The 27,523-nt window shown below is 41.8% G+C and overlaps 1 protein-coding gene across 13 annotated transcripts in view; it reads right to left on the reverse strand.

The window, feature by feature from the left end:
* RBFOX1 (RNA binding fox-1 homolog 1) overlaps window positions 1-27,523 on the reverse strand; it is a 1,151,565-nt gene that overhangs the window by 823,045 nt on the left and 300,997 nt on the right. The window contains exon 1 of one of the 13 annotated variants that reach the window (XM_066197700.1): window positions 25,389-25,405. The exons of the other annotated variants lie outside the window; for them this stretch is intronic. The gene's annotated coding sequence lies outside the window, so the exon portion shown is untranslated. Of the gene's footprint in view, window positions 1-25,388; window positions 25,406-27,523 lie in introns of those variants that run through there. 13 annotated transcript variants of the gene reach the window in all.

Consider the following 27,523-nt stretch of genomic DNA (forward strand, 5'->3'; position numbering starts at 1 on the left):
AACAGCTGAGGACGGGGTTTCTGATTTCTTGGACAGAACTAGGAACTGCCTTATTTACTTGGCTGGTCTGGCAGACTCCAGGATTTTGAAGACTGGCTACTGACACAGGCTTTTCCTTTCACTGGCAGGACACTTCACCTGACAATAGAGCTGGGTATCCACTAAAAAATTCTGCTCAATTGTGTCAAGTAAAGCATTAAAAACCTACAGCACCTGAAGTCACCAGAAAACAATGTCCCCATGACTTGTTCACACGATTCATTCCAAAAATTTCCACGGCTGGTAAAATGCACAATCTGAACCATGCAATTCGTGAACGGTTTCTGAGCTACAACTTTGCAAACAGCACTTGGATTTAGGAGACATATTTTGGGGTTCAGCCTCACAAAATGATTGAAACTGCACAGTGATTGATCAGCACTATATAGACACATGGCACTGGTGTTTTGTCCATGGCTGAAGAGGAAAGCAGCAAACACCAGACCTTTAAATATATTGAAAAGGGGAGGCTGCATGATGATGATGATGATGATGATGATGATGGTGGTGGTGGCACAGTTTGGAGGATTTTTGGATTTACGGAGACTTATCTGAGAGAAGACAGTTTTGCTTATTACTATGGAAAATCATATGGAGAGCGAAGGTGTAGGAAATAACAGTACTATGACAATGCATTGCTTATTAAATCTTTGGGATTGGTTTGAGTTTTTTTAAGGAAGAATACTCGTTTGAACAGAAATATGATCTTCCTACCTCAGCTCAGGTTGACAGCAGGAAATCAGGAATACATTAATCTTAGTCCAGGTACTCTCCGTTATGAAATGGATAGTGAAAATGAATCACACAATTTCAACAGTTTGGGGGAAGTTCTTTGAGATCCAGGGAAATCTGCTACCCTGACTTGGCTGGAGTTTCTTCTGTCATAGCAGCCCCCACAGTGCTGTGGTTTGGATTTGTGGTCAGAACAGAACTATTAACACAGGGATGTTTTATTTACAAGTGCTGAGCAGCACTCACACAGTTTCAAGGCCTTTTCCGTCTCTCTGGCTGCCCCACCAGTCAGGGGGCTCCAACAGGAAGCTGGAAGGGGACAAAATATAGGGAAAATAGCAACCAAGCAACCCCTCTGAAGGTATTTTCTGTTTCATCAAGAACAGGGAAGGTGTTGCTACATGCAACAGGCTCTCTGCTCTATTCTTCCTGCTCTGCTTTCCAGAGCACTCACTGCCTTTCAAAATCGCAAGCAATGTGTAATATATTTCCCAAAACTTTATCTGAGTCCAAAAATATTCCCTGCACAGTTTGTTGCACTGAACTCTGACCAAGAGTCAGTACAGCTTGGAACACTGTGGACTTAGCAACAAAATAATGAGATTTTTTTTTCCTTTGAGAGCCCTGTAAGGAGCCATGAAAGGGCTGAATCTGAGGGTAGCTGTGACTTTGGGCAGCTCTGCAGGAGCCAGCTGGAGGGGTTGCTATGCTACTCAGCATGGGGGGAAGCTACAGGCTGGGCTTTGTCTGCATTCTTGGGGGCCAAGGGGCTCCATATTCCTGTGGAGTTAAGCAGCTTGACAAGGTGAGCCAGGAGCAAGAATGGAGCTCTCAAAATCCTCAAATCAATTTCCTGGCAATCTGGGAAATACGTGAGCTACACCAGCCAAACGTTTGTGCTGCAAGAAGCAAGTCCCAGCATCCAGTGAGACTGAGAGAGCAGCTTTCCTTCCAAACCAGAGCAGTCTGAAGCATTTAACTTTATTACTGATTCTCTGAGAGGAGCCCAGCTATGCAAGAGTTTTGAAGTAATTGGGGAGGGAGTGAATATACACACAAGTGAGAGGTCCTGAATTCACTATGAACAAGAAGATGCTTCTTTCAAATTAGTTTATGGAAGTTGGATCATCTTCCAACACCGTGGATGTGACAATGAATTTAATGTATTATTTTAGAAAAGGCAAGAAGCAGAGGTATACTGAGAATCTGAGTACAACCAAAATTCGTGAAAATGGATTTGGTGGCGTTGGCTTCTACATGTCAAAGCAATTCCTGGAATGTGGGAAAAGATGCAAAAATATAAGGGGTTTACTGGCACATCACACTGACTTTGACAGATGCCATTCCTTCGGCAGTGGAGCTGGTTTGGGTGTAAATAGAATTCTAAATACCAAGGCAGGAATTTTGAGGAGACAAGGGGACTTGAGCTCTTAATTTAGTTTTATACTTTTTCAGTCATTCGTACACTCAACTTTCTGAAATCCTCCAGCATGGAATATCTGGAGTTTATCCTAGCCTCCAGAAGATAGCTAATTGGGTTTGTAATCAGTCAGGCACAGATCTGACTCCAAAGCAGAGGGAAGCTTGTGTTCTGCATGAGCTGCTACCCTGATTGCAAAGAGTCCAGAAATGCAGAGACAATCAGAGGGGGATTTTTACGGCCCCCCCTCAACGATTGCTCACAGCAGTTCAGTATAAATTACTGTAGGCTAGCACATCTTATTTCTCAGTGGTGGTAGCAGGGTAAAAACTGCCAATTGGGTTTTCTTTCCTAGGGAAACTCTTTTAATAGTGAATGAGTATTCAGGAGATTCTTCATGTGGAGAACATATTTTACAGAAATATAAATGTTTAAAAAGCAAAATATTTCACCTGATTAGCTTTACACCACTGTTGCTATCATTCAGTTTTCTTGCATGCCTTACTTGCCTGAGAGTTGATAATATCCTCCCCTGACACCAGACTCACAAAACTGCCTTCAGTCCTGTACCATGGCAATAAAGCACAAAACTGCAGACCAGAATCAGAACAAGCAGCATGCTAACAGGGCAGCTGAATCGAAATAATAATAAGAAAAGACTAAAATGTTGAGCTTTCTACTTTCAAATTCACTTTCCCCATGAGTCTTATCAATTTTCCAATCAACATTACTATATGAATTTTCAGACAAAGCCTGACCAGACCTCTTAAAAAGACTATTAACTGCAGCTATTCCAGAGCCATGGCTTCTGAATTAAAGGTCACGACAGTTATGAATGAGGTTATGGGATTTTTCACTCTACTACTTGGACTCATGTCTTCAACAGAAGTGGAAATTTAAACCAGAAACAGGATTGCAACATGACAAATGAATGAAACTGCAAACTGCAGAGAGCAGGGCTAAGAGGAGGTCATTCGTGAGGCACTGCAATGAATTGGTGATGTTGATGTTTTGACAAGCAAATAGATCACAGAAACCCAGAGCTTGGTGCTGGCAATGCAGCCCTTCCTGCAAGGCTTTATCTTGAGAAAACAGCAAACCTTCCTCCAGGATTCTGTGAGCCTGACTGATGGAACAGGTATTTTTAACCAATACCTGTTTTCCCTGCACGTTAAAACTCTTCTCTCTGTTTTCTGATCTTTCTTTATCCTTCCCTCTCTGCCCCGACAAACTGCACGACAGACACATCTGCCTGTTCGGTACCCTTCAGTGTTTGTGCGGCAAGCTTGGCTGGCAGCATTGCTGGCTTCAAAGCAAGGCAGGATAAAGCGGGACTTTGTGGTCATACCAAGAAATCAATGATACACTGAAGCACTTTTTAATTAGCCCGCTGCAGTCCTGAACTAACCCCCAGTTACAAAGATTAAATAATTGCTTATGGCATTCTCAACGTGTAGTTCACCATAGTGAAAAGAAGACTATTGACTCAACTCTAAGTTTTGAGAACTGATGAAGTCTTGCTGAGTGCAGAAATTCTTTTCAGTACAAAAAAACCCTAATGCAGTTTTATGACCCAACTCCTTTGAACTATTTTAATTAAGGACTCCTATGATAAGAAAGAAGTTGAAAAGCTATTTAGCAGGAAGACAGGCTCCCATTTAAATGTTGACTCATGAAGTCAGCACTTTCAAGGGTATTACTGTACATTTGGTCTTTTCTCTTCAAAGCCATTAACTTCTGCCAGCACATTTCTATCTATCGTATGTCTTCATGATTACGAACCTGTTAAAGTCAATATCACTTAGACATCTTTTCTCTTTCAGTCACCCTTGATTTTTTCCCCTTGTCTGCCTAAATTTAGACTACAAATTTTAAGAAACAACTGCTTTCACATTTCCATTCAGATCTATAGTTATCTGGCACAAGTCCCCTGATTTAAGTGAGCCACCTTGACACAGGGCTTGAAAACCTGGCCTTAAGGACCCATTATATTTAAAAATGCAACTAATTTAACTAGATAGTCTTTCAACAAGGTTATTGTTACATTCATTTTACTAGTAAAAACGCATAGGAAACATGTTAAAGGAAAATAGCATTTTTAAATGTTACTAGAGCAATGTAGGAATAATTAATGTTTCTGAACAAAGCATATTCATGGTCTTTCATCTTATTTCTTAACGTTTAAAACAAAATCATATGAACTTGTATTTGACAATGCTGAGTTCATCCACCAAAATTATGCCATCTGTGCAAAACAAAAAGGAGTATTTGCCCTTCAAAGCATTCCATGACAGAAAATCAACAGAGCACTCCGGGCTCGCTATTTTTAAGAGATATTCAGACTATGTAGAAGGAGTTCTAAAATCCCTCTTGGTTCCTCAGTAGCTTGGTAGAGATCTGAATTCCTGCATGGAATAAGGCTGCTGCCAGTCCCTGGAGGGGAGCCCCGGCCGCAGCTGAGGCTGTCAGGAAACAGAACCTGTTCCACTGCTGCTCCTGCTCCATCAATCACCCTCAGTTAAGAGAAAGGTGAGCTTTGGCATTGAGATATAGGCCATTCATCAAGGTTAGGGCAAAAAGGAAAAGAAAAACTCGGGTTTTATGAGCAGATGTCCAGGCAGCAGGAGCAGCAGCAGCGAGAAGGGGAAGCAAAAGGCTGAGGAGGTCTCAGGATGAGCACTGGGCAGGGGCAGGGCTCAGCCAGGGGCACATAAGGGACAGGGACAGGAAAGGATCTGTGATGTGTGTGCTCTACTTGGGAAGTGTAAACACTGCCCTGGGAATGGCACGGGAAGCACAAGACGTGCATACAGGCATGGGGGAAACCAGACACGAACCCAGCCCCAGGAACTTGGAAATCTGGGACTTTTGAAGTGACAGCTCATTTAATGATTCTATTTGTTTACAAATTGTTTTTTCATTTACAAATTGCTTTTTCTGTTTACAATTTTTTTTTCCTTGCAGTCGGGGTTTTTTTCTAACGGTTCTAAGGGTTAAATGGTTTCTTGTTTTTAGTGTTGAGTTGTAACTTGTAACTATAAGTAGTTAACCTGTGGCACGCTAGCCTGGAGGACTGTGAACTCCCCTGACAGCTCCTGGAAGTGAGTGCTGCAGCTCCAGTGGTACTTGGGACACATCGCCAGCCGAGGGGAGCTCGGTTTGTCAAACTGGGTGGAAAACCTCATTCCAATTAAACCTATGCTGTCTTCTGTAATCCTGTCTGCAGAGGGCCCTTGCAGGTAGGGTAACAGAGAACACTTGACATTTTTTAATACAAAGGAAGGGAGGAACTGTCGCAGCACAGCTGGTCTGCAGCTGGACAAGATAAATCTGGCTGTAACAAATCCAATTCAGCTAACCTGGCTCGTTCTAGAAACAAGTCCCTGGGTGAACAATGGAACTCAGAGAGCCTCAGCCAACCCTGTCCAAGCTTAGATGCAGACACACCACCGGCCAGAGATCTGGGCAGAGAGAGATCCCAATCATCTATCTGAACATGGGAGATTCGAACCCCCTATAAAAATAAACTGCTGCCATAATAAACTCACGGCTGTTTGCTGATGACCCCCAGTGAGTTTATGTCATCTCTGTCCCTAGCCAACGAGCCCTAAGGTAAAATCCTCTGTGGCACAGGAGCTGCTGCAGCCCCAGCACCACCTGGCATTTGACCAGTTGCAGGCACTCACCAAGCTCTCCGGACTGCAAACAAAAGGCCTGCAACCTCGTGCTGTTACAAAAGGCATCTGAATGACACCCCCCAGCGTGGCTCCCTTTGCAGGGCGTTGCAGGATTGCTGACACGGGCACTCGTGGCAAGTGGGGGATGGCTCCAGGTCCCTCTCTGCTCTGGGAGGCCACCAGGGCACAGGGGATGCATTGTGCCCCGGTTCAAGTTTATAAAACTGCATTCACACATTGCTGTGAGCAAGCTGCCTCCCATGGCACCAGACGGAGCAGGGGCAATCCTCTCGTCCCTAAGGAATACTCTCATTTTCTTTGCATCAAGGGCAGGGAAGCAGAGTTTCTCAGCAATGAGGAAACCCTGTTTGCTGTAGGAAATTAGAGCCAAAGCTGCACAGAGACTTGGCTTGTTCCCTGTCTGCTTGAGAGAAACACAGGAAGAAACCAGGGCTTGAAAAAAGAGCCAAGTACTCAAGACCTCAAAACCCAAATGTACTGTTCTGTTTTCGTTTTCTTCAGTGAAGGAGTATTAACTTGCCTGTATTAACTTCTATTTTAGAAGATGCTATGAGCTTATTTTGATATTAAAGGTTCTTTGGAGCACTTTCTATACTTCAATTCTTATTTCAGTTTAACTTAATTAAAATCTTTTTGAGATTCCCTTCATGAGACACACTTAGCCTTTCAGTAACAGAATATAGATAATTATACCACTCCAAGCATTTGGAGATACAGTGAACAAAGTAAGGCTGTCAAAACTGTTGTGTTAAAATAGTGTCTGCCCTACTGTTTAATACACTGGGCAGGCTTGGTGCCTCTGGATAAGAGCCTGGTGATGTTTCAGGGCTTGCTTTAGAACGATACTTACTCTCACCAGAGCCAATGTGTCAGAACATCACGACTGAAACCATTCCTGGGGAAACACTTCCCCAGGCCAGTGACACCCCCAGACCTTTAAAGAAAAGGAATATTGCAGTATCAGCTGTCATGAGCTCACAGAGGCTGCAGCCCAGTAGAAAGTTTATCCATTCTCTTTATAATCACTTCTTACCATCCTATCCATACACCTTACCTGGAATGTCAACAAGGTGACTTCTAAAATTGATATAATTATTTTTCTGAAATAAAGAACAAGTAATAAAAAGTTGTATACATGTACATCTAGGTATTTTTTATTAACAGAATGAATGTAAAAATGTACAGAATGTAAAAATCCATAGAAATCTGTCTTGCACTTGTACTTTGTAAGAAAAAGCATTTTGTACATATTTTATTAAAGAACCTCAAATCTAAATAGTTTTATTGTGTGACTAAACACAGATTTTATGAATTAAAATATATTCTCCTGGACTGACTGTAACTTTTCACGGATAAATACTAGCATTGATTCAGGAGTCTAGATTGGGAAAATCATGTTGCATACAAATAACCAGAAACATTAAAATGTATGCTCCATCCACTGTGAGCCAAAGGGAATCAGATCGAAGGTCTGAATATGTGTTTTCTAAATTAAAAATTCAAATCAGAACATGTAAAGTAGTTTAAAATAATAATTACATGAATCCCAATTAAGTAATACACCGTAATTACAATGAGTGCTGTTAGCAGATTCAAAATAGGGTTTGGGTGCAAGGCAGTGCCACGAACACAGCCCCAGGCAGGTGCACCCAGACACGGAGAGGAGGAGGAATCACAGGTGTCTGTGTGCTGGAGAGGAGTGAAATCCCCTCACTTCTCTGCGCTTTATGCTACTCAGGCAACTAAAACCTTGCTGGGTTTGTGTTTTTGCAGATTTTACGGGCTAAAACGTTCCTAAAGAATGAATACTGGGCAGAGTTCAGGAAACACTTTGTGATACAAAAACAATTTATGACGAGAGAATTAAGTATGTTCAGATCAGCAACAGGAAATTAGAGCCACTTGTGTCTGAAGTTTAGCTTTTGCCTTCTAGTGCCTCACTAGGTGCTTCAGAGGACAATTTGAGTGGTGTCTTTATCTGCGTGTGTGAAAGCTGCTTTAGGAACCAAAGTTTTACCTTTAATAAAAAGCAATTGAAACAGAGCACGCTTTAGATTTAGCTCTCTGTGCTTGAAAACTTATCAGCCAAGTCTGCAGCCAAAAAGCATGATTACATGTTGTGAAAACTGTCTTGGAAAACTTATTATTGACAGAAATATTTATCTTGAATTTGTGGCAATTTAAGGGGTAATATTTTGTTTGTTCTGTACTGCATGCCAAAAGCACAACACATAATACTGAAACACCCAGGAACCTCTATATTCCATGTGCATCCTTCCTTTTTATGTAGCATTTAGGGGCATGTGTGATACCCAGACTCCACAAGTTTCCAGCTGTACTGGGAATAAAGGACTGCACATCATGGGGCTGCCAGTAAACGCAGTTCGCATCTGAATGCTGCTCCGCTGTATTTCCCCCCACACTCATATGGTGATGAACCCAAATTCTGTGTTCTGAAGCTCTGCTGTTCAACAGTACCTTTTCCCTTAAAGCATTCCACTAAAGGAATCTGAAACTTGCTCTAATTTTGATCCGGATAGACTGACTTTACCCACACACAGTAGATTGCATTCACTCTCTCAAAACAGAAATTCAGTGGAAGCCACATTGTACTTGTGATGTTACCACAAACACTGAATCATTTCTACAAAACAAAACAGATAAGATGAGGCTTCTTGAAATATCTCCAATGTGGTGACACTTTATTTTCTATATAAAACATCCCATTCTATATTATAAAGTCATGTTTGTAAATAATCTTCTCCCATCATGATGCTTTTCAGATATCTGATTCCAAAGTGCTCTTCTGCTGAGGGCCTGCGACTGCAAATGTGCCACAAATGTAGGGTCCAAAGGAAAAATCTGCTGGGAGAACTGGAGCCAGATTCAGATTTGAACAAAGGCTTAGGAGAGGCTTTGTACGTGTGATGGAGTGTGCATCCACTCAGCCTCACATGCGTTCTCTCTCTCTCTCTCTCTTTTAGAGAGCCAGAAAATCTTCTGTAAAAACTTTTCCTTTCCTTTTTACTTCCAAATTTCAGTGGTTTACCCCCCTTCACACACACTGAAAATCTGGTGGGAACTCACCAAGTCATTGTTCTGAGTTTCAAAGGCTGCCTAATAGGAGTAACGACAGAAGAGAAAAGAAGCAAGAACTTTCATCCCAGCTTCTTGTAGGTTTGGGTTAGAAATTGGAGGCTGCCATTCTCCAGGCACATGCCCAAATAAACAAGGAACAAATCCCAGGAGGACTTCAGGATGTGCTGAACATCCAATTCCTGTGCTGGTGAGCAGGACAGACAGGCAGCACGTGCTCTGGAAATCAGGCCACTAACTCTGAAGGCAAATTTCTGACACCTTGGAGGAATGGAGGCCCCAGATTTGGCAGGAATGGCTTTGGGGATGTTCCAGGCTAGACAGAATTTTTTTTTTCTGAATCCTGGTTCTCCTTTTGTTTTCTTCTCATGACAAAACCTCCTTGGTCAGACAGAGCAACCCAGAGCCCTGCCCATAACTTACCCTGGGCCAAAGGAGGCAAGTAATTCCCCGAAATTCCTGAATCTGTGGTCCAAATTACCAGCTATTAACATGAAGTTAATACCCTCACAGATTTTCAATAAAAGCTCAAAGCATTCTGCACAGAAATGTTTCAGGAGGGGCAAAAAGACCCCCAAACATATCTGATTTCCATTTCCAAAATTAACACACATTTTAGGAGTCAGAGCCTCCACAGCCTTGCAGCCCTGAAGAGCTCAGGGGTCTGTGGTTCAACTGAATCATCTGACTTTCAAACAGAGGACATCTATTTTAGTTCATCAGACTTTCTAAAATTAACTGAGGTTCACAGCTTGGTAAAAAAAAATACATACTGAAAGCAGCCCTCTAAATCTGGATTGCATACTGATAATTAAAGTTCCATATTCTGACGGCTTTTCTCAGGGTTTTTTTTGCCTCTTTCCAGTAAAATCATAGAAAATGGAAAACTAACATTGAGAAGAAGCTGAAAGGAGCAAGCTGACTTCCACAGTTCTCAGAAATACTGAAGGGTTGAACCAAACACACAATGTCACGGTCAAAAAGGTGCAGCAGGATCTATTTTTGTCTTAAAGAAAAACAAGCTGTTAACGAGAGAAATACATTTAGCCTTACAAAAAAAAAGAGCACCATTTTGTCATATGTCTATTTAATATGTCTATTACTTACTGAGATCAGAGTGGTCTATCAAGAGATCCTTTAAATATAAATGACTCCTCTTGACTCCACACAAGACCTGGCAGTCGGGAGGCAGAGCTGGCTTTCCTTTATCCTTTCAGTATGGCACAGAATCCACCACCTGAATCACAAGGACTGCTTTTTGGGCCTTCCCTCCTTTCCTTCCTTCCTCCCTGTGTGTGCGTGTGGTATCTCCATGTGTTGGGGATATCTTTTAAGACTTCAGACTTCATAATTAAACTAATTTCTCTTGATGCACAGTCTCTGTGGTCCTTAAACCCCTTAAATCACTTACACCTTGTTAGCTCTCCCTCAGGTTTATGCAATATTAGAGGCTCAACCAGAGCACAGTTTTCTCCCATTTGTTGCACTGCAGGCTGAGGACAGAGTTTGAGCAGCCTTGTTGCGAGTGAGACTAAGCAGTGATGCTTGTGGAAATGTGTCACATATCAATTAACATTTCCCCAGAGCCCTAACTTAAGCCAGGCCTGGGATCTCAGCACTGAACAGCAAATCTATGGAACCATTCATCTCCTTTACACCATAATCCCACACATCCAACCTCCCCTATGCTCTCTTCCATCCAAAGAATTCCTACCAGTGGTACTTCCTCCTCCCTCCCAGCTGAGGAAATCCTTCCTCCTCTCCGTGAATAAACGCCCACATTCCTGTTCTGGCTGCTCAGCAGAGCCATTTCCAGGCTCGGTTTTACCCACACAGGAGCTCTGGGCACCCCCTGCTCCATCTCCAGCTGCTCTGGCCTCTGTCGGTTATCCGCAATCCAACACATCCACTCTCTGACTGCTCGCTTACAGTCACAAATTTGTTTTCACCAAGGAACATTAACATTTTCCACGTGTGGGGAAGGTTTCTGTCCTGCAGAGGAACAGGATCAGCTGTTTTATTTTAACTTCATCACCAAGCTGGGGGGCACTCAGGATGTGCACGTTCATGCTAGGGTTTCCATAGGTATCTAAAGATGCTGAGAATTGTGAAATATCTGCCCTTATGAGAGGATATAATGATGTCTTTACACCTGTCCTTCCAATAATTGCCTCCTGGGCCAATAAACAGATTTTCACCACCCTCTTTAATTTTTCAGAGCAGTCAAATACTGCATCAATTTCAAAGATTTTCCTCCAATAAACTACCACAGCTGAATTCTATTTGTGCCCATGGTTTCCTGAGGGTTGAGTTATTGCTTTTTTTCCTATTTTCACTTCTATCAACAACGTGGCTTAAGATGGCCCTGTCAAGGTGTTTTTCATTTATTTCAACGACCTGATTCCTACAGCATCTGGTTTGATTTTCCACTAAAGCCCTTTACAGGGGCATATCAGCTTTATAATTCAAGTTAACAAAGGTAAACGATTGTGAAGGCAGAAATGGAAGAGGAGAATACTAAAACAGGCACAGAAAGGACAGAAAAATACTAACAAAAGCATTTCTTCCCAAATTTCAGTAACTTCACAAATTCATCCATCCGCTTTGTGATCAGTGTTATGTCCATCTCTCACAATTGCAACTCAGAGAAACTTTGCCTCAACAAACTTAGGATCCAGATCCTTCTCTGTGCTAAAAAAATCAACCCCATACATTTTTATAGCTTCCTGAAAAATAATAAAGTATATATTTATGTCTGATTTGTTTTGGTCTTCCGGTTTTTATTGTATAGCAAATTGTAGCACAATAAAATGCATTGATTTTATCTATACGATATATGTACAGTGGGATAAGAAAAGCAAATGTACGTAACTTACAAATTTGTTCAGGCAGAAGGTTCAAAAACAAAGATGAAAACACAAAAAAATATTTCTCTCAGTCTACGCTACTTAATTTAGAAGTTTATATGAGAAATAACATTCATGGGGCAAGTGGAATTAGCATTTCTGTGCAGTATTATAAGCCACAGTCACTTTAAATCCCACATTTCCACACTCATTAAACCTCTGCCCAGAGGAGTCCTGCTGATAAAATATGAGCTGGCTCTTTTAGAGCAATATCATTACCTGATGATTTTGAAAGAACCTTATTTCTCAAAGGGAGAGGGGAAGTGAGATGCATTCCCTGGGATTGCACAGGCCCAGCTCCTCTGGGCATGTTTAGTGTGGGAAAGGGGAATGAACACACCCAGGTGTGCCAGAAATACTGAATTACACAGGGGTAATCCTGATGTGGAATTTTCAGGTGCTTACAGAAAAACAAAACAAAACAAAACAAAAACCCCCAACAAAACAAAACAAAAACAAAGACAAAAACAAACAAACAAACAAAACCCCATAAACCCCCCCCCAAAAAAACAGAAACATAATTTTGATCCCTATTTCAAGAATTATTTAGGTCTTAACAGCCCAGATGGTCACCAGGAGTCATCATGACATCCTTGTACTTTTCTGGACTCTTTCAAAACTACCAATTTAATTTCACTTTCCAGTATTTTCCTCCTGCCATTAATTTCGTAGGACCTAGCAAGATAGAAGCTCAGTGGGCCCTACATCATTCCTGAAATTCATGTAGGATAATCCCCAGAGCTCTCAGCAGTCATGCCAAACCAAAAACATGCACAGAAAAGTAATACTTCCCATTTCTGTGTACCAAAAACTGTTGCTGCTGGTGTAATTTGTATTTCTGCTACTTTATCACACGGTGCTGACAGGGCTGCAGAAGCCCAACTCAGCACTGCTTTGCTGTTTCATTTCTGAGAAATGAGTCCAAGAGATTTGGTGCCTTATTACGGCTTCATTAGAGAGGAACAAAAAGACATGTAAGTGTCTAACAGCCTGTGGGGCTTCCATAGCATGGAGATTGCTGGGATAGAAATGCTTGACAGTACTCCTAACAGGGCCAGATGCAGCCCCCAATTCCCTTTATGGAGAATAAACTCAGGGTACTTGTTTCATTATTTCCATCCTATAGGAATAATGCAAACCAGGTGCAACAGAAGCAAGAGTTCTGATTTGGATTAATAAAATCATGAATCAAAGGTTAAACTGAGAACCCATTCCCATCTAAATGCTGTTAAATTCTAGTGCTTGTTGAAGTGTCATTCTTCTCATTTGTGCTTTTCTAGTTTGGTTGGGGTTTTTAGGGGATTTGGGGTTTGTTGTTGTTATTGGGTTTTTTGTGGGTTTTGTTTTGGGTTTTGGGGGTTTTTTTGTTGGTGTTTTATTTGCGGGGGGGGGGGGGGGGTTGGTTGGTTGTTGGGGGGATTTTTGCTTGTTTTGTTGTTGTTGTTGTTGTTTTTCCCTTTTTTGCCCATGAAAGCTCCGTTTTCCAGTGAGAGCCCATGGAAATGCAGGACGGTGTTTATGCAGCTCTGTGTCCTGGAGCTCAGGCAGGTGAGACAGGATTCCCTCTGTGTGCAGGTGCATTTTTCCTGGGGGGCACTCAGGATGAGCATGTTCATGGTAGGGTTTCCACAGGTACCTAAAGATGCTGAGAATTGTAAAATGTCTGCCCTTATGCAAGGATATAATGATGTCTTTACACCTGTCCTTCCAATAATCGCCTCCTAGGCCAATAAACAGTGCACTGTTCATAAATCACGTTTTAGGGAACTGAACCCAATTTGCAAAGCCAACAACAACGAGGTGTTGATGCTCTGAATTCTTCATATCAATCCACACCCTGTTTCTTCCCAGCCAAGCTGTGCCACCAACACCATCCCTGTACCCTCCTTTCTACAGAGAACTGCTCTCATTCCCTCATTTCTGGGATGAAATCAGCAGTGTAGCGGACTCTCTGGAGGTGATACAGCTGGGGGTGTCTATCCACAAATATGGACAACAATTCCTCAGATCATTTTACCCCCAAAGCTGGTGAACCTCTCATCTCTTTAAGCTGCAGAAAGCAACAGATGCCAGTCAAGTCCGATATTCAGAATTACTGGAAACTTCAGATCCTTCGAAACCATTCTTGCATGAAAAGCATTAAACATGAACTCTTCCCAGGCATGGTCCAGCACAGAACTGCAGGGCCTGGACAGCAACAGCAGCAGGAAGCTCAAATGTCCTGGTTATCTGCAACATCTGTGCAGGACAAAGATCAAAGCAATATTTGAAACAGCAATTTTTAAAAGACACTGAAGGAGGCTGAGTCTAGAAGAGAAGTTCCTTGCACTTACATGTGCACTTACAATGTTTATGAGTCTCTAGGCCTGAGTAAATGAGCCAACACTAAATAAAAGGAAGCAGTCAGAAAGCTGTCATTGTGATCTACTACAAATTTCAACCTCGTTTAGATTTACCCACTCCTCATACCTCAATTCAATTCAAAAGAGTCAAAATCCTTCTATAACCTTGTCTTCCATAATGGAATAAATCAACGTGCAGCATTTAACTGAGGGGAAAAGGGAATAAGACTGAATGTGCTATGAGGACATAGGAAGGAATGATAGAGAAAAGATCTGTCTGGTTATATTTTTATATGTACAATCACCAGAGAATAATGACCATTTTTCAATAAGAAACAAAAAAATACTATTAACTCCAGCAACATCTACTACAGGGGCAGGCACAACAATGTTTGGCCATAGTTAGAGGGGTTTAATTATATCCAAGATTTAAGTCCTGATTCCACATAATCCATATGAAAGACTTTCTACTGTTGGTTGTTTACAGTTAAAGTATTATCATAAGGTGACTTTGATGCTTGTATCCCTAATTGTCTGCTCTGTTTATGGTATATATTGGCTTCTACACCTTTAAGACTAGTTCTAAAAACGAAGAAGGAAAAGAATTTTTCTCCCAAATTGGCCCTAAACCAGGACAAGTATCAATCTTGCTTTAATGAACAGGTAGAGTCGACGCAGAGAACATCCGTGTGCTGAAAATAAGTCTTGATTTTCTTCTTTTCTCATACATATTTTAAAGCATTTTAAAGTATAACTGTTGAGGTTGCACATCAAAGCGATCAACTGGTGTTGCAGAAAGGGCATCTTGGTGCCATTGCATTGGATCAGCTCCTCAGGAGCCGGCCCTGCCCTCCCACCAGGGATGGGCTCACCTTTGGGGCTGAGCTCCAAAGCTGTGTCTCCCTTCTCCCTCAGTCTGGCTTTTGCCAGCGGGGTTGTGCAGACCTCAGTGCTGCTCAGGGACTGCAAAGCAGCCAAAGGAAAGCTGTGCAAACAAACCAGGGCAAGACAAAGCCCTTCTGCTTGCCTTGGCCAGGGGTAAACGGTGAGCACTCAGGGATGTCATGTATCAAACCCCAGCAGGTTACTGACACCCCAAACTACAGCAGAACTAAAAACCTTTAGCTGGAGGCAGAAATCACTGTACATGTGACAGAATGAGAGGGCCTTCTAATAGGCATTAAAAAATTAAGTTCCTTAGACAGTACATTGGCAGCAGCCATTTACTTTATCTGTACGTTTGGGAGCACATTGAGGAGCAACTTTTCAATCTGAAGGATCAAATCTGACACAATTCATCAGACAATAACAGTGAAATCAAAAAGACAGTAACTGGAAAATGTAATCCTCCCCTGAAATTCTCCTCAGCTCACCATCTGCTTCCATTCTATTACATCCCACTGGGGACTCACTGTCTTGCAACATCTCCTCTGGGTGGAATTGCCACAGATGTAGCAGGCAGGGCTGATAGCTCTGCTGCAGGACCCCAGCCACACTTTGGGGGACACAAAAGACAGCCTGAACCTTCCCCAGGCAAAGGGACACAAGTGCACCACACCAGGAACAGGGAATCCAAACCCAACACACCACCGCACATCAAAGCTGGTGCTCCAGAAAGCAGCCAGGTTTTCCTGGAGTGAAAGAGGCAGGATTGAGCCACCAGGATGGAAAATTCACAAGCATTTAACCACAGAGGTTATTTCCTCAGAATGCCCTCAAACACAAGTAGTGCCTGCAGTTGTCAGAACTGTTTTGCTGACACAGAAATGCATTGTTGGTGCCCAGGACGTGTATGGAACCACTGTGACAGGAATTTCTTTGAAGGAAAGTGCTCCGAGCCATCTGGGAAGAATAGCAGCCAAGCAGTGCTGACTGAAATGCTATTTTCAGTCTTCCACAACTCCACTATACAAAAATGGTGGAAATTCTATTTTAAAAGATATGTAATCCCTACAGCATAGAGAGAACAGGGAACACTGAGATCAATCAATTATCCACTAGAGGTTAGAACATTGCTACCAGCCCAAAAGCATTATCAAAGGTCATTCTTTACATATTAACTTTCCCCTCCCTATACTTATTGTTGTGTGATGTATGCCACACACCTCACAGTTCTGAGACCTTGGGGGGGGGGGGAAGGAATCTGTCTTTTCCTGTTAATTTGTTCTTGGTTCTCTACAATTCAAAGTGCATGTTCTTTGAACAGGACATGTAAGTGACCATTTCTGCTCCCAAAGAGTCTCAGCAGCAGCAAAGAACAAAGATGAATCTTTGAATGTTTAACTTATTCATCCGAGTTTCAACTGCAGCTGAATTCAGTGTGGCAGAAACAGAATCCTGAAAGCCCCAACCATCTCAGTGCATTTGAATGAGTTCAGCTGCGAGCAGGAAATCTGAATCGTGCCCAGGTGAAGAACAGAAAGTCTTTATAAATAAAGCTTCCTATTATTTTGGGTACTCAATGTTTACTCCAATAACTATGAGACAAGGTGTTCTACGCAGGAACAGAAGTGTTGGCCTGGTGTGGCTGAGCTCCTTTGCCCTCCAACCCCATTTTGGCAGAATTCTCCCCCCAGCTCCAGCCCAGCCACGCACACAGGTGTGTTCTCACCTTTCCCCACCCCAGCAGCCCAGGGCTCAGCTCCCTCTGTTTAAGCCAAATCAGGAACGGTTTCTCCCATTAAGCCCCAATCTTTTGGGAATTGACAATCCCTGCTGGTGTTGTGATAATGCTGACTAGAGATCGATTCAGTTCTGGATAAAAGCTGCCTGCAATGGCCCCTCCTTGCTGCGACATGGAAGCACCACACATTGAAAGGATCTACAATTACCCTGCCCGCCACATTGGCTCCAAACCCTGCAATTTTTAGACAATGGCATCTTTTAAATTCTGTAAGGAGAATCATTACTTCATACCTTGAAAACAACAAATTAAAAAATGTTGTCGCTAATCATATACTGCATACCACAAAGGACTCTTCAAGGAATTAACAAAAAATGAATTTAGCTAAAATTTCCCTGGTTGTTTTATTATTACTAAGATGAACTCTCATGATCACTTCAAAATATATTCATAAATTTCAAGCCATGCAAAGGAAAGGAATTCATGTTGCTATTCAGATTTTAGGGTATATTATGTGTTAAAATTCATTTGGTCTTATACTGAAATGCCAGAACATCGAAATGCTGAAATGCTTGCACCTCATTTTTTGCAAAAGGTCATGTTGATTTTTCATGATGAAAAGTTCATACCTTCCCACTTAGCAAAAATGAGAACTACAACAAAACAAAATATGTTTAATGAGAAACTTTTGATGTACTTAATTCGTGTTCTCTCAGACTGAGTAAACTAAAGCAGAAAACAAACAGTTCTTTACAACAGCTGGCAAGGATCTTAACATGCAAGGAAACCAGGAAACTCCTGAAACCTTTGCAAATCCATTTGAAAACCCCTCCATCAGATTCATTTCAGTTCCTTGAAGTCTGGAAGCCTCCAGGGATTTTGGTCCCATTAAAAGCCTGTGACAATGCATCAGTTTAGACAGATTTAGAATGAACATAGTTTTTTGTTTTTTTTTTTTTTCCCCCGTCATTTATTCTACTCTAAGGTCTCACTTTAATTTCTTACTGAGTGATGAACACACATCTATTGAGCCTCAATGTCTGATAGGATATTACCTTTCTTACTTTGCAATGCAAATGCAATAAAGCATTAGGAACATTCTAAATAGACTGTTCTAAATACAAGAATGTTTGTTGTATCTGTTATTTTTCTGACAAATTATTTTTGTGAAATTATTATTCTGCTTGTGTAACACAAATCATGATTATATTAAATTAATTGGAAAACTATGGTTCACATTTGCACATTTTCAGTTTTTTATTTCCTTCATAACTGTTTGAAAGCTGTGGTGCTTTGGGAAACCATTTAAGCACTGGAATACTTCATGAACAGCAGCTTTCCCCATTCACATTCAGGAGCAGCTCTTTCAGGAGGACCATTACCAGAATGACTCGCCTTGGTTTTAGAAAATCCATTTTAACCTAAGAACAAACTCACTGCTTGGAATTTCAAAACATCTTGGCACAATGGGGTTTTCATGTGTTTCAAATTCCAATATTCTGTGGTTTCCCCCCCCTTTTCCTCCCACTGCTGCTGTGCTGTAAATCAATTAAATGTTTGTCTCCCAGCACCACCCCGTCTAACAGGTTTGATCAAGGCAATGGCCACTACTCTGAGAATGCTTGTTCAGGGCCAGGAACAGGGAAAAATCCGGAATGTGGAAGATCTGGAATGTCCAATATTGTCCTCGGTGGGAGCCTGCCCAGAAGGGATCCCAGGCGTGTGGCAGCACAAAGCCCAGCGACTCCCAGAGTGAATGTGCCTGGGAAGTTCAGCCCCTGAGGGCAGCAACCTGCCTGGATCCATCAGGGCACTGCTAGGGGTTCAAAATGGGATGGTTTATAACCCTGCCTGGCAGAATGCAGGGAGCACCTCGTTAGCTTATGCAAATTGCTATGTTAATGAGCCCCACCCCTCCTGAGCAGGACTCCCAGGTGAGGACTGCTCCCACTCACCCAGATTTTGGGAGTCCCTGGGACACTCTCTGTTCCACTGAAGGGATTGCTATGGGATATGGTGTTGCTCCCCAGGCCCACTGCTCAGGTGTGTCACAACACACATCCTCTGCTGTGGTTGCCAATAAAACTGGGTTTCAATGAGCTGTTCATGCCACCAGAAAGGGTCCTGGAGATGAGAGGGCTCAAGAGCTGCCCTGATATTCAGCCAGTGCCAGGCCACCTACTCTAGATCAGCCTTTCTCCACCTCCACCATCCCGTGATCTTACCAGAGACCCTTTTACAACTTCTTCCCCACTTGCAGTAATAAGAAAAACAAAGCCCATCATCTTCACTCATTTCCCCCCTATAACTCACCTTGGCTGCAATGCCCTTCCCAGTTAATAAAACTGAGGCTGGAGATGTGTTGTGACTCCAGCCACATCATCTTATTGTCATCTCTTATCTTAGATTTAGATCATAAGCTTTATGAGGCAATGTCTGTGTTTTTGGGCTGATTTTATACAGTGGCTGGTGCCCAGGCTTAATTCAAAACTGTGGCTCCTAAGAATTGTCACTAGTGATAAAAAACAACTGTATTAATGAGCATGCATTATCAATAATATCATTAGTGTTATTCTCTGATAAATGTCATCATTTCAAAATCAATGTCAGGCAATTATTTTAAAATATACACTGGATGGATTATTTTCTAATAACCCTACAAATGTGTGTCTTGGTCAAACAAAGAGACAAATTCAGCTCCAGCTAAGCATGAAATACTCTGTAATGTTTTCATTATGAGGTTACATATGAGGCTGTTCATTAGACAGACTAAATAAGCAGACAATAAATAAAAATTGAAAGAGAGAAATGTTCAGGGCATCAGGATAAACTCAGCAGAGCTTCTAGTTTTTTCTCTGATGACGAGACTTTGCAGCCTTCCTGGATTCCTACAAGAAAGCCACTGCTGCCCTTTGCCAGCCGTGCCAGGCCAGGCCAAACAGCTGGAGCTGTCCAAGGGCAGTGGGAGCTCCTGCCCCTCTTGTCCTCCCTGGGTTTGGGGTCAGGGTCTTCCCCACCAAGCCCAGCCTTGGTTTGTGGCTTTAATGGAAACCACTTCATGGTTAATAATTTGTTACTGTTCTCTCTTGGATTATGGGTTTAAGTCAATTAATTGATGACTAGTGACAGGAAAGCTGGTACAGAAAACCTCCTCTCTTTTGTGCTGTCTGCACTCTCTCCCATGGAAGCAAGCTGGGTTTGCCACCTATTTCTCCCAGCTAAGTAATGATCATTTTGAAAGAGCATTACCAGTGTTTCTGGGCCATATATAGAGATACACGTGTAGCTGTGCATTAGGCACCATCAGTGTGCTTCTTCCTTCACTTATCATTTCCACCACGAAAGAAAAAGATGAGGATAATATATACAGAGCATTTAAGTGTATTTGTTTCCCCTGAATGCACTCATTTTGGTGATATTCATCATCATTAGGCACAAGGTTTGCTTCCATTCCTTTTTATTTTGGTGAAGAAAGCTTTCTCCCCAGCAGTATTTGCACTTGCACAGATTTGGATCCTCCCACTGGTGGAAGCTGTACGTACTAGCTGGATGCAATGAGTGAATTGAAATTACAGAAATATGTACATAAATATTCATCTCTTTAGGCTGTTTTCACCTCCTTTCCCCTCAAAAAAAGCTGAGTGCTGTAGTCAGTGGATTAAGGCACCCTGAGCAAGGATGGGGAGGAATCAGGTATCAACTTCCCAGTCACTAAAGCCATTGCAGTGACCTTGTCTTTCACAGAAAAGGGCTGGGGACACGTTAATGCTTCAATCAGCTGCTTCTTTGTACCCTCCCAGGGACAGAATGTCTCCTTGTGTGAGTGATGTGCAGCCTGTGCACTGCTCTGGTGGCGATGGCATTTTGCTTTCTCTGCTTTTACAGGAATTAGGAGCATAGAGAAGTGTCCCTCCTAGAAATTAAGCTATCTAGCAACTTGCAACCACACTTGCTGCATGATTGTTTTTAAAAGTATAAAATAAGTGAAGCCAAAAATCCCTTTTTGCTTAACTAGAAACTATTTTTTCTGTATCTTGAGGAATAAGAAATATTGCAGAGATCATTCTCTCATTGCTCTACCAGAAACAGGCACCTGAAGACTACTCACAATAAGCAGGATGGAAAACTATTTTCATCTTTCTACATATAAAGAATTAGGGATTAAAGCTACGTTTCTCAACGTTGAACAGAACAGTGTCTCTAGAGGTCATCCTTACTAGTCAGGAACAGCACTCTGAGTCTAGAAGTTAAGAAGTTATCTGTGGAAGAAAATTCCCATTTTTACCCAGCCCTGCAGTGAGAGCTCTGTGGAAAGGGCAGAGAGGATGAAGTGCAAATGCAGGGGGGCCTCGAGCACCTCGTGTCAGGGAGGACACGCTCATGTCCTGTCTGTGTGGGAAGAGGGAAAGGCTTCCCTTGCCCTTCCTAAGCACTAAATCCATTTGTTACAGCTGTAGATTGTCCTTTAGATATTCACCTGCACCTGGACATTAAACCTACATGAAATACCCAGCTCCAACAAGAAATGGAAGTACAGTCACTACTGCAGTATTCTTGGGTGGTTCTCTTTGATAGTTGCTTTATGTTGTTATAAAATATATCCATGACCTCAGAAAATTTCCTAAGCGCTGACTTGGAAATGAAAATTCCCATTGCAAAAAAAAACAACAACAACAAAAAAAAAAACCCAACCAAACAAAAATGTTATTTGCTTCTTCTGGAAGTTACTGATGCAGTGAGATTAAATGACTTCACCAAAGAAAGACAAGAGTCAGGTCACTCCCTTTAGGCCCTTAATATGTCAGATACACATTTCATTTTGTGTCATCACCTACAATGGTTCACAAGGACACATGACAAGGTAATTTAAGGAATGTGATTGAAAATTTTCATAGAGTAAGGAACCTCAACATGCTTTTAAAATGCAGGAGAGTTAGATGCCTAACACATACCTTGATCTGGATTTCCCCTACAAGCAATTGAACAATTAGAGGACAAAAAAAAAAAATAACATTAGCAGCCATTCACTGTCAGTGTAGCCTGGAAATTAAAATGCCTTTGAAAATAGAGATAACTCAGGTGATCTGTCTGTACTGTGCCTCCTTTTTTGGTAGGAGGATATCCATTATTACCCAGCAACACTGGAAAAAGGTTTTTCTCCCACTGGCTCTATCAGATTACACCACTCCATCACTTTCTCTCTTCACTTAGTGCTGGCTGGGTTTGGGCAAACGTCTGCAATAAAACAGCTCCTCCTTACACAGCAAAACAAACAACACATGGTAAATTTAATACAACCAATCATGTCCCTCTCCAAACGACTGTCATTGCATTTGCTCCTGATAGTAAGTGACAGCTGTGCTTAATGAGCTGGAAGAACAGGTCAATAAAACATATACATATATATATATATATATATGCATTGTGCTGCAGTGTCTATGCCATATATGCAGACATTAAGGCAGCTCATGGTGTTTTACCCTCCTGAACAATTTTATCATAATGACAGAGCACCACAGGTTCCATCAAACAAGATTAAAGATTATTTCCTCACACAATAGTGCCAGTAATTCCTGAGTATTTAAAATGCGTTTTTCAGGTCTCTAGATTGGTTCAGATGATCAGAGACCACACCAAGGATGTCCTTGCCTGGCTCTGTGAAGTTCATTACTAAAACATGAGCCCTTGCCTGTTCCAATGCTGTTTTGCTTGCTGCTTCCCAAGGAAGACCATCTTCCCAAGCATGGCTGTCACAGACAGAATAAAATCTGCCTGATTAAGAAAACTCTGAAGGGAATCTCAAAATCAGACTCTTATTGACTCCCATAATTTTAAAAATGAGATTAAAAAGTTAAAGAAATTATAAAAAATGAACCACTTTACAATGTGTTCTTCTATTGCGTCTTTGATTAAATGAAATCTGAGAAGGGATGACCCATGAATAATTGTCAGATCTCTTGGAAACAGTTGCACTGCCTATTCTACTAATACAAACAAACATTTCAGAATTACAAACCCAGAGAGGTGAGAAGCTGCTAAAGCCAAATGGTTTTGAGAGCTATTCCTAGGGAGCGCTGTAGCATTTTCCCACTGTGGAAAACCCAAGGCAGCCCTACACAGTCGCTGTTGTTGGCAGAACCCACCACCAAGGACTTGCCTGACACTCCCCAGCACTTCCAAGACCCAACTTGCTCTCTGGATGTTTATTCTCAGATCTTCTCTTAGCCCCAGAAATTGAGCCTTTCTTAAATCAGTGTACTCAAAAAAACCCAGACCAAACCCAAACCCAAACCCAAACCCAAACCAGCAAAACAAAAACAAACCAAAAAAACACAACCCCCCACCAAAAAAACAAACAAACAAAAAATCCCCAATAAAGGCACAAGGTTACAATTTCAGTGCTTAAAAAGCATTTGAACCTCATTAGCCCAACCAAGGATATTCTGCAAATGAGAGAATGTGAAATGTTCCAAACCAAGAATCCAGGAGCACAGCACATCTCCGACCAAGGGCTCAGAGTTTCCAATTGCAAGCTTAGAAAGAATCCTGGCACTAAAGTGCCTAAATAACTACAGCAGGATAATGATCCTCAAAGCAGTGTGCAGGCATCTGGGATTGTGACTTGAAAGAATCAAACTTCTTGGCTCTATTCTTTCATGTTCACACACAGGCCTGAAAAAGCTGAGTCGATCCTTTCAAAAGTGAAGTTAATGAATTAAAGTGTAACAGTGAAGAATTTATTAAGCATTAAGGAAAGGATCAGAGCAAATGATCCGAACGCTGTCACTGTGAGAGTAAAGGGAATGGCTAATTAGCTGTGGCTTTGCACCCTAACACAGAACCAAGCAGCACACCCGATGTTTGCTTTCAGATCAAAACCATGCCTGAAACGTTCATGAGAAAATAAAATTTGTCACATGCTGCATGAAATGACTGAGTCCTTAAAGCCTGGTCACCTAACAGAGACCACCGTTAGATTCCAGAGAACAGGAGAATCTTGGCACCCCATTAAGTGCATCATAACGCTCCAGGTGAAGATGCAGGTATAGGATAAGTATTCCAAAAAAAAGCTCAAAAGGTGCAGGCACTACATCAGCAGTCACCTACTCCAGCTCTCAGCATTATTAGAGACATTAGATTAATAATTTTGTTGTTATATATGGAGTCAATTCTGCCAGAACCAGGGGGTCACCTGAAGTTTGGACACTGAACAGAAGAGGAAAAGCCAGGGAAATGACCTCCCTTACAAACCCCAGAGAGCAGTGAGATACAACACGACAGCACTGTTCCATCCCTCCCAGCTCTGCCTCAGACCTACAACAAGAAATTGAAAATTCTTTTGAACTCGTTTCTGGAAGAGAGCAAAAATCTCCCAGAGATGGTTTTAAATTTAATTGTTTGTGGAGAACACCAGGACCCAGCAGTTTAAAGGGAAGCCAACAGCTTTCAATTTACCTGGCAGCCTGTGATGATGATCCCAGGCTGCTGAGGCAGAAACCTCTGCATTCCAGCACCCCTGTGGAATCACCGTGGCAAGAGAGTTGTGCTTATTCACACAGCACAGTGGTGATGATGGTGATGCAGCGGGGGTGTGGAGGGAGGGGAAATGCCCCTGTGTCCTGGTTCAGGGCAAATCTGGGACGAAACCTCCTAATGGGGTTCCTCTGGGGAGCAAACCCCAAAGGCCACTCCCCTCAGCCGGTCCGGGGAAGAACTTCCTCGGAGAAAAGTGGAAAAAACAATTTATTCAACAGACAAAACGCCCACAAGCACAAAGAATGAATAATATGAAACAATAAAACCTTTCGTTCTGAAGTGCTATAGCAAACTGAGAAAGCTCTTGCCATGGGTGTAGCTCAGCTCTCTCAGTCTCCTAACAGTCCCTCCGGAGGTGCAGCTCCTGGCGCTCCTCTGGGTTTGTCAGTCCAGAGCAGGGTTAAATGGTCCCAAGAAAAAGGAAAGAAAACAGTCCAGGAAGCTTCTCTGCCTCAGCTAGCTAAAACTAACTAAAAGCAACAAAGATTTCTGTCCCATTGCTGTCCATGCCTCAGCCAAACACAGCGGAGCAGGAATGCAGAGAGTGAACACTGTTTTTCAAAACAAACTCCAGACTTCTTCTCCCTGCTTCGCTCTCAGAACCAGTGTTAAAGGCACAGAACTCAACATACAGCACACACAGAACAGATGACTGGGGATACAAGCATCATAAAGTCACCCTAGGACACCCTGTCACCCCTGAGCAGGGCAGCTCCTGAGCCCTGAGCTTGTGTCCCCAAACCCCAGACATCAGCTGACACCCTCAATGCTGGTGAAGCACGGGACATTCATAAAGTGGCAAACACAGTCCAAAGACTTAAACTATTTTAGGTTCATTCCACTTCTGTTCTGTAAACTGACCAGGTTAAAGACAGCCCAAAGAACCCTCTGGAATACTGAACAGCTGCCAATGAGGTTTCAGCAGAAACTGAGCAGATTTCCATCACTCTCAGAGGAGCAGTGAGGAACTGAGCAAGCTAAAAGCCAGTTTCTTACCTAGGAAAATGAACCGATTTCCCTCCCTTTGCAATCTCTTCAGGTAGACTACAGACAGCTCATCCAGATACACTGTGATTTTCTGGTGTGTGTTATGTTTGCATGTGGAATTTGAGTCACAATAGCTTTGAAGCTGCCACAAAGACTATGTAATCTTGTTTTAATGATGTAGCCCTGGTTCCAGCCTGAGATGTTTTGGTTTTCTGAAATTCTTTTCCCAGGGAATTTTCTGTAAACAAGAGACATGTTTTTGTAGTTGTAACTTTGTTTTCACTCCTTTTCCTAGGAGGGACTTCTTCTTGATGTCCCTCTGGTCTGACCAATGTGATTGAAGAGGTTTGTCTTTGTTTCACCAATCGAATTGGTCTGTGTAGAATAGTATAAAAGGGAGACACATCCCAAAAATAAAGGAGTCATTTTCAGCCTTCTGAAGTTCGGAGTCTGTGTCCTTGTGGTGTAAAACAGTGTCATAACAGATTTTCTTTTTTTAAATTCTACATCACAGTGAAAGTCAGTTAGATCAATCTGGGGTTCTACTGCCAATGAAACTTCACTTAGAACAAGATGAGAAAGTCACGTGCTGGTGGCATTTGTTGTTTTACTCAGCTTTGTGTCTCTCTTTTAATTTGATTCTACAGTACTTGAAAAGGCTCAGTGCTGAATAGTTACGATTTCAACTTATATCTCAGCAAAAGCCAGACCAGGAACCCTCTATTTTTCATGCCATTTAGCACCCTCACAGAATTTTCAAGTGTATCTTGAGCCACTTCTTCGGTAGGAATGCAATTCAATCACAATTATGGCTCTGGTTTCTGGTCTTAGCTCGGACCAAGGCACTTGGATGCTGTGTTAAGTTCTACCAAGTACCTGAACTCTGTAGGAGCCATGGTGTCCTTCATGGGTTTAAAATCTATTCCATTTAACACTATTTTGAATATCAAATTATACTCTTTATTATTTGATATTATTAATACTCTTTAGAATTAGGAGCATCCCATGGAAACAGTATATTATATAATATTGTTGATATTGGGAAGATAACAGAACTGCCAGACAATAAGCATTTTTAATTCTCTAAATGGATATTTTTTGACAATCAGTTAGCAATTCTTAGTAAATTGCAAAACTGAGATTTATCATGCTAAAGGATGAAATGAAAGTATTTGATACAGAATATTAAACTGCCAAATAAAGTTAACTAGCCATATTTCATGAAATGAAAAGGGAGGATTATGATGTAAAGAGCTGCTAAAGTCCTACTCAGGCCTTATGAATTCAAGGAATTTTCTCAATAACATTCTGAATTGCAAGTTCAAGCCTGGATAGCTCAGTCAATATTCTTAACTTGAATTTCTTCATCATTTATAAAGCTTTGAAAATCAAAAGTGGGCAAAACCCTCAGTTTTCCAGCGGATACACACATATAAATCAGCACTTGCTCTGTTGTTCAGCCAGGCAATGTTTCCCCTGAAAGGAATGGGAAAGAATGCTTTGCCCTTCTATTTTAAAACAAAGATAGCAACAGCTAAAAATTAAAATCTCATCTATTGCGGTATCCTATAAATGTTTTAAAATAATCCGCGTGCCAACAAAACCCTGTGACTTCAGAGTAGAATTTCCTAACTCATTCAGTTTATTCAATGTAGGGAAAGTAAAAGTATTACATGGTAGCCCCAGTCTGCCAATGCACCTCAGTTCTGCACACGTGAACTTCGAACACTTGTGTAGCCAGAGGTGTGGACTTGTTCAAGTGTTTAACTGCTTTCCTCAGTGACCTGTAATGCGTGGCTATCACAGACAGAATAAAATCTGCCTGATTAAGAAAACTCTGGAGGGAATATCAAAATTAGACTCTTAATGACTCTTATAATTTTAAAAATGAGATTAAAAAGTTAAAGAAATTATAAAAAATGAACCACCTTACAATGTGTTCTTTTATTGGGTCTTTGATTAAATGAAATCTGAGAAGGGATGACCCATGAATAATTGTCAGTTCATTTTAAACCCTCCACTCTTTCCATCTTGCTATCCAGCCTCCCTGAACTTCTAAAGTGTTTAATTAAAAAAAATGATTGGACCAAATCTTTAAAATTGTTCTATAGACCTTGAATGCTGAAACAAAGTTAGTTACCAGG

The sequence above is a fragment of the Chamaea fasciata genome, unplaced genomic scaffold, assembly GCF_029207755.1.
Source record: "Chamaea fasciata isolate MVZ Bird 193981 ecotype frontalis unplaced genomic scaffold, bChaFas1.0.hap1 SCAF_16, whole genome shotgun sequence".
NCBI lineage: Eukaryota > Metazoa > Chordata > Aves > Passeriformes > Sylviidae > Chamaea > Chamaea fasciata.